This window comes from Rhinolophus sinicus, chromosome 1 (genome assembly GCF_057876585.1).
Source record: "Rhinolophus sinicus isolate RSI-liver-muscle chromosome 1, RSI-T2T, whole genome shotgun sequence".
In the NCBI taxonomy this organism is placed as follows: Eukaryota; Metazoa; Chordata; class Mammalia; order Chiroptera; family Rhinolophidae; genus Rhinolophus; species Rhinolophus sinicus.
The window spans coordinates 52,706,978-52,712,977 of NC_142501.1; positions in this window are offsets into that span (position 1 = coordinate 52,706,978).

Consider the following 6,000-nt stretch of genomic DNA (forward strand, 5'->3'; position numbering starts at 1 on the left):
CAAAACTAAAAGAGGGAAGGGAACCTAGAAATTACAACTTTTAAACCAAATCACCAAAATGCAATTTTTGGCATGCCAGCTAGGAGGTAAGCCCCTTTTTGGGGACCCCAAAACCTCTTGCTTATTCTTCTCTAACCTCTTTTGTTTGCGGTCCTTTGTGGGCATGGGTCAGACAGTTAAATGGCCAGTAGGGCGTCTGCCGCTTGAAGACTAATGTCACAGGATAACCTGGTCTGGGAACAGGTCATTTAGGACCTGGCGGGTTCAAGACAAATCCAAGCACCGGGAGGTCTGTGTTTGTACAGCATAATGTCTCTCTGGAGACTTGATTTTTCATCCCCTCTCTTCTATCGTTGAACTCCTCTGGGGACCTCAGCCCTCCATTTTGCCACCCAGCCACCACAGCCACTGCCAGGTCTCTGTGGGTGGCACCTACGCATCTTTTCTTTTGCCTAACTCCTGTGGTCACAACTGAGAGGACCTCCTCAAACCTCTTCCTTCTCTTCCTAAAAAACACCCAAGATTTAGGGTCATTATGGTTTTCTTTGCTCACCTACAAATTTTAGAGAGGGACCTGAAAGATTTTGAGCCATTCCCATTCCCTTTGTTCCAAACTTTCCTAACAGTTATTGCTCAGACCTTGGCCACTCATGGAGCCATAGTTGACGAACGTTTCCTCAGCTGGCAGGATGCAAAGAGCCGAGCACTCCACCCAGGAATACCAAGGATTCTCATAATACATAGTCTATGGAAGAGCTCCTCGCCTAAGTCAAAGCAGTGCCGGTTCCCGCCTAAGGCCAGAGACGTCTGGCGTCCTAAGTCAGGAACTTCTCCGGGGGATGCCCCGGGAGTTCCATCTCTAGATTCCCAGTTCCGTTTGAATGCCCGGGTTCAACCCCCGGTCTGGGAATCTAGCTGAGCCAGGACCTCAGGAGGACGCTCCAGAGGCTCCGTTCTAGACTAATGGACTCTCCTTAGACTCTCCTTTCTCTTGCAGACCAGCGTGGGAAACAAGCCATCAACCTCAATCCCGTTGGACTCACCACTTGGCTGTGTCTTTAACTACTGGGACAAATTTGATCCTGATAATTTAAAAAAAGAATGCCTCGTCTCTTTTTTGCAATGTGGCTTGGCCTCAGTACAAACCAGGGGACCAAGAAAGTTGGCCAATTAATGGAAGTTCAAACTATAATACCATCTTGCAGTTAGATTTATTATGCAAAAGGGAAGGGAAATGAACAGAAGTTCCATATGTTCAGGCCTTTATGGCCCTCTATCAAGAATCCTCCAATAAAGACCAAAAACAAAGCTTAGATCATGTAGACCTTATTGATGACCTGCTACTTAAGCCTCTACCTATCCCTCAAGGACAACAGGCTCCCCCAGTCTGTCAGGGGGAATCATCCTCCACCATACCCATCTCCTGCTAGTGCCCCCTCCGAGGACCCTGAGGCTATCCTTAGCCCTCCCCACACCAGGAGTGGGGCGCTTTACCCTACAATCCCACCATTCACTTCTGCTCTCTTTTCCCTTAGGGAGGCGCCTAGAGTGGAAGGTACGGTGAGTGTTCAAGTCCCCTTCTCAACAGCCAACCTTCAACAATGTAAGGGAAAACTAGGAAAGTATTCTGAGAACCCTGACAGATTTGCAGATGGGTTTCAAACTTTAACTTTGGCCTTTGACCTCTCATGGAGGAACGTTCAGTTTATCTTGGCCACTCATTGTACTCCTGCTGTTTCCCCAAAAATAAGACCTCGCTGGACCATCAGCTCTAATGCATCTTTTGGAGCAAAAATTTAATTATTTTCGGGGAAACTCCATTGTCTTTCCTCCTATCCTTATAACTGTCGCTCTATTTCAGCCATCTTTTCTCTTGCCTGTAAGTACCATTGTAAGTACTTTTTTTTCTTTTTTTAACTTTTTATTATAGAAAATTTCAACCATACAAAAAAGTAAGAGAATGGTGCCATGACTAGTCCATTGCCGGCTACAACTAATATAACGCTTCATCTATACCCTCCACTCCCTGCTACCATCCAATTGTATTATTTCGAAGCACATTAATACATCTATAAATGTTTCAGTATGTATCTCTAAAAGATAACTTTTAAAGAACATAATCAATAATAATATTATTAACATTATTTCTTTAAATCATCAACTAGTCAGTGTTTGTATTAGGTATCTGTTGCTGTGTAACTTAGTGGTTTAAAAAAAATAATGAACACTATTGCCACTCACAGTTTCTGTAGGTCAGGAATTCGGGAGCAGATTGGCTAGGCAGTTCTGGCTCCGCGTCGCATGAGGTCGCAGTCACCTGAGGTCGCAGTCACCTGAAAGCTTTCTAGTACTGGAGGGTCTGCTTTCCAGGTGGCTCGGAGCCTGGGGGGCTCGCGTCCTCTCTTCAAGGGCTCTCCACAGGGCAGTTGAAGGACCTCAGAGCCTGTGCCTGGCTTTCCCCAGAGCAAATGAACCAAGGAGCCAAGTAGGAAACTGCAATGTCTTTTTAATGACTGACCTAGCTTCCTACGTCACACACACTTCTGCAGTATTCCTTCAGTCATACACGCCAGCCTGCTGCAATGTGAGAGGGTGTGAATACCAACCACCAGGTCAGGAGCCTTGGAGCCCATCCTGGAGAATGGTTACCACAGATTCAAATCGCCCCAGATCTATCTATCCCTTTACAGTTGGTTTGTTGGGATCGGGATTCAAACAAGGTCTCCATCATTGTGTTACCGGAGGGTGGGCTCTTCTCCGCGCGGTGTCCAGGTTCTTGGTGTCTCAAGCAAAAGTTGAACGAGATACCGAGATAAAGTGGTGAAAAAGCAGTTTACTAGAAGGTACACTCAAAGAAATAGAAGAAGGCCCGAGCAGAAAGGCAGCGGCTCAAGGGCCATTACTAAAAGGGATAGTACACTCCAAAGAGTGTGGAACAGGCTGAGCACAAAAGAAGAGTCTCAAAAGGGGCTCAAAAAGCTCAAAGACTCAAAGGCTCATAGGCCCAAAGGGCCAAGGGCCCGGGCTCAAAAAAAAAAAAGGGTCTGACTGGCAACTTGGAGTTTTTATCCCTTTTTCTCTAGCATGGGATTCCTTTCCCGGTGTGGGACCACTTGATCGACACCTGTGATTGACAAGAGGCTATTACCTCATCATTTTATACTGCGCATGTTCCTTCCCAGAAGTCAGTCTGTTATAATGGTATTAATGAACTTCCGGGCATATGTATGGTATTATAATGATGGCATAATGAGGCCCAGGTGAAATGTCATTGGGGCCTTTACTGCGCAGGTGTGAGTGGCCGGTTTAATCTACTTGGGTATTTTGTACCCATTTGTTCCTCATGGGGATAGATAATTACAATAAAAAGGGGAAGTTTTGGGTGGTTGAATTCTATGGGTTAGGCAGGAATGCAGACACCTGATGCCTATCTCTAACTGCCTGTCTTGTTTCCCCTTCAGAGATGTGATCCCCATAAAATCTCTACAGGAAGTTGAGGGACAGGAGGTCTGTTCTTCTGTATCAGCCTCCTGCTCGGCAGGGGCGTAGAGCCGTCCCTACCTATTGGGGGATTCACGGAACTCTTGCCCTATCTGATCTCAGATGAGAGGAAGGAGTCTCGAGATCCTCCTGGAAGACCGCATTGGACTGGCAATCTTGCTAGGGTATTCTCTGTATCCCCAAGGCCCCTGAATGAGGAAAAATAGATTTTAATTAATAAATCCATTAGTTCTATGGAGCCTGTGGCCATTCAACCAGTCAGTCAGGTGGTGTCAATTGACCAGGAGCTGGGCCCAGAATGAGTTGGGAAGAACATCAACAAGTATACTGGCCTGGGGAATGTTAAAACCTATTTGGTTTCTGGGATGGAATTATCCAAGACTTAGGTCCGGAATGGCTTGGGGGATGTTGAGAAGTCACAGGCTTATGAGTAGTTACCTGAAGCAGGGGTGAGACATTCGGTGGTGATTCGGAGCAATCTTTAGTCTAGGATTCAGAAACTTATTAGAAGAGTAACCAAAGCCAGGGGCTAAGTTGCTAAGGAACTAGGGCAAAGGAGACTTAAAATTTCTATAGTGAGGGGGCTCCCATATCATCTCCCCCCTATCAGTAATAGGGTCTCATATCTATGAGACTGTTGGGGAATTACGGCCCATTTGGTCTAGATGTGAGAGCTGGAGCTCTGGATTATCATTTGGAAGCTGACTCTTGTAAAACTTGTCTGTTATTAGATGAAGGCTGTTTTTGAATATCTGGTCCTGGGGCATTGCCTTGTGGGTATCTGGCAAAGGCCTCATCTGCCTCTTGGTGGGCCGCTTCTAAGATGTGGTCACTTTCAATACCATGTTTCCCCGAATATAAGACCTCGCCAGACAATCAGCTCTAATGTGTCTTTTGGAGCAAAAATTAATATAAAACCCAGTCTTATTTTACTATAAGACCTGGTCATAATATAATATAATACCGGGTCTTATATTAACTTTTGCTCCAAAAGACGCATTAGAGCTGATGGTCTGGCTAGGTCTTATTTTCAGGAAAACAGCGTATTTGGGAGGTAAAATGTCCAGGCGTGAGTGATTGAGTAGATGTGAAGAAGTGAGAAAGACAGAAGACTCAAAAGTGGGTAACTCTCCTGGGTCTGGATGGTTCCTACCAGCCTCTTGCCTGCTGTGCAACCTTGGGCAAGTTACTCAACCTTTATGTGCCTCATTTTCTCTTGTGTAAAGGAGAGATAAAAATAGTACTTACCTTATTAGGATTATTGTGAGGATTAAGGTAAGTAAAATATATAAAGAACAGTGCTTAGTAAAACCTGTAAATGTTAATTCTTCCAATGGGGAGGCCCAGGACTGGGAGTGGGATGGTAGTTTTGGCCTCGGACATGTTGAGAATACAGTGGTCGGGGACTTCCATGGAGATGCCAGGAGGCATTTGCATATGAATCTGAAGGTGGGGAGTGGGCGGGCGGCAGAGGAGTATGTGATCTGGCACATTTTAAAACCATAAAAGGGAGTCAGCTTCTTGAACAGACACCTCACCAATGAGGACACACAAATGGCGAATAAGCACATGAAAAGAGATTAAACATCATTAGATATTAGGCATACGCAAATTAAAACAACAATGAGGGGGATCAAATATATGGTGATGGAAGGAGAACTGACTCTGGGTGGTGAACACACAATGGGATTTATAGATGATGTAATACAGAATTGTACACCTGAAATCTATGTAATTTTACTAACAATTGTCACCCCAATAAATTTTAAAAATAAATTAAAAAAACAACAATGAAATACCACTATGCACCTATTGGAATGGCTAAAACTTTTTTAAAAAGTAGTGATAACATCAAGTATTAGTGAGAACGTGGAGTAACTGGATTCCACATACATTGCCAGTAGTAACGTGAAATGGTACAACTTCGAAAAACAATTTGGCAACTTCTTATAAAATTGACATATGCTAACCATAAGCCCAGCAATTGCACTACTGGGTATTTATCTAGCTCAGTCTCAGTGCTTCACACCTCCCAGGTAAGCAAGGAATGTTGTATAAGCAACAGTATGGCTGGATGAGGAAATGAAGGGATGAAAGGGAAGGCTTAGGGCAGGAAGGTTCCCAGCAGAGTGTCTTGACTTCAGAAGGGTCAGGAAGAGAGGCAAACCAGGCCCAGAGTCCCTCCTGCTCTCTTACCAACTCTGCCTACCTTGGGGTTGGCTGTAGGAATAGCACCCACCACGATACCACGCTGGGGGGCTGGACGGGGAGGGTTGGTCCAGGAGAAACAGATGTGGACAGGGAAGAGTTTATGTCCATCCAAGTCCACATATTCATATTCTCTGTACTTTGTGCAACGCAGGGTAGTGGGTGTGCGGAGATGGTAGCCAGGATTCCACGCATTGGTCTCAAATAGTGAAGGGAGGGTACCCTGTACTTTCTCTTCTCACCACAGGGTGGCAGTTCAGGCCTGCAAACCTCTCCGGTGGGCGCGGCTGC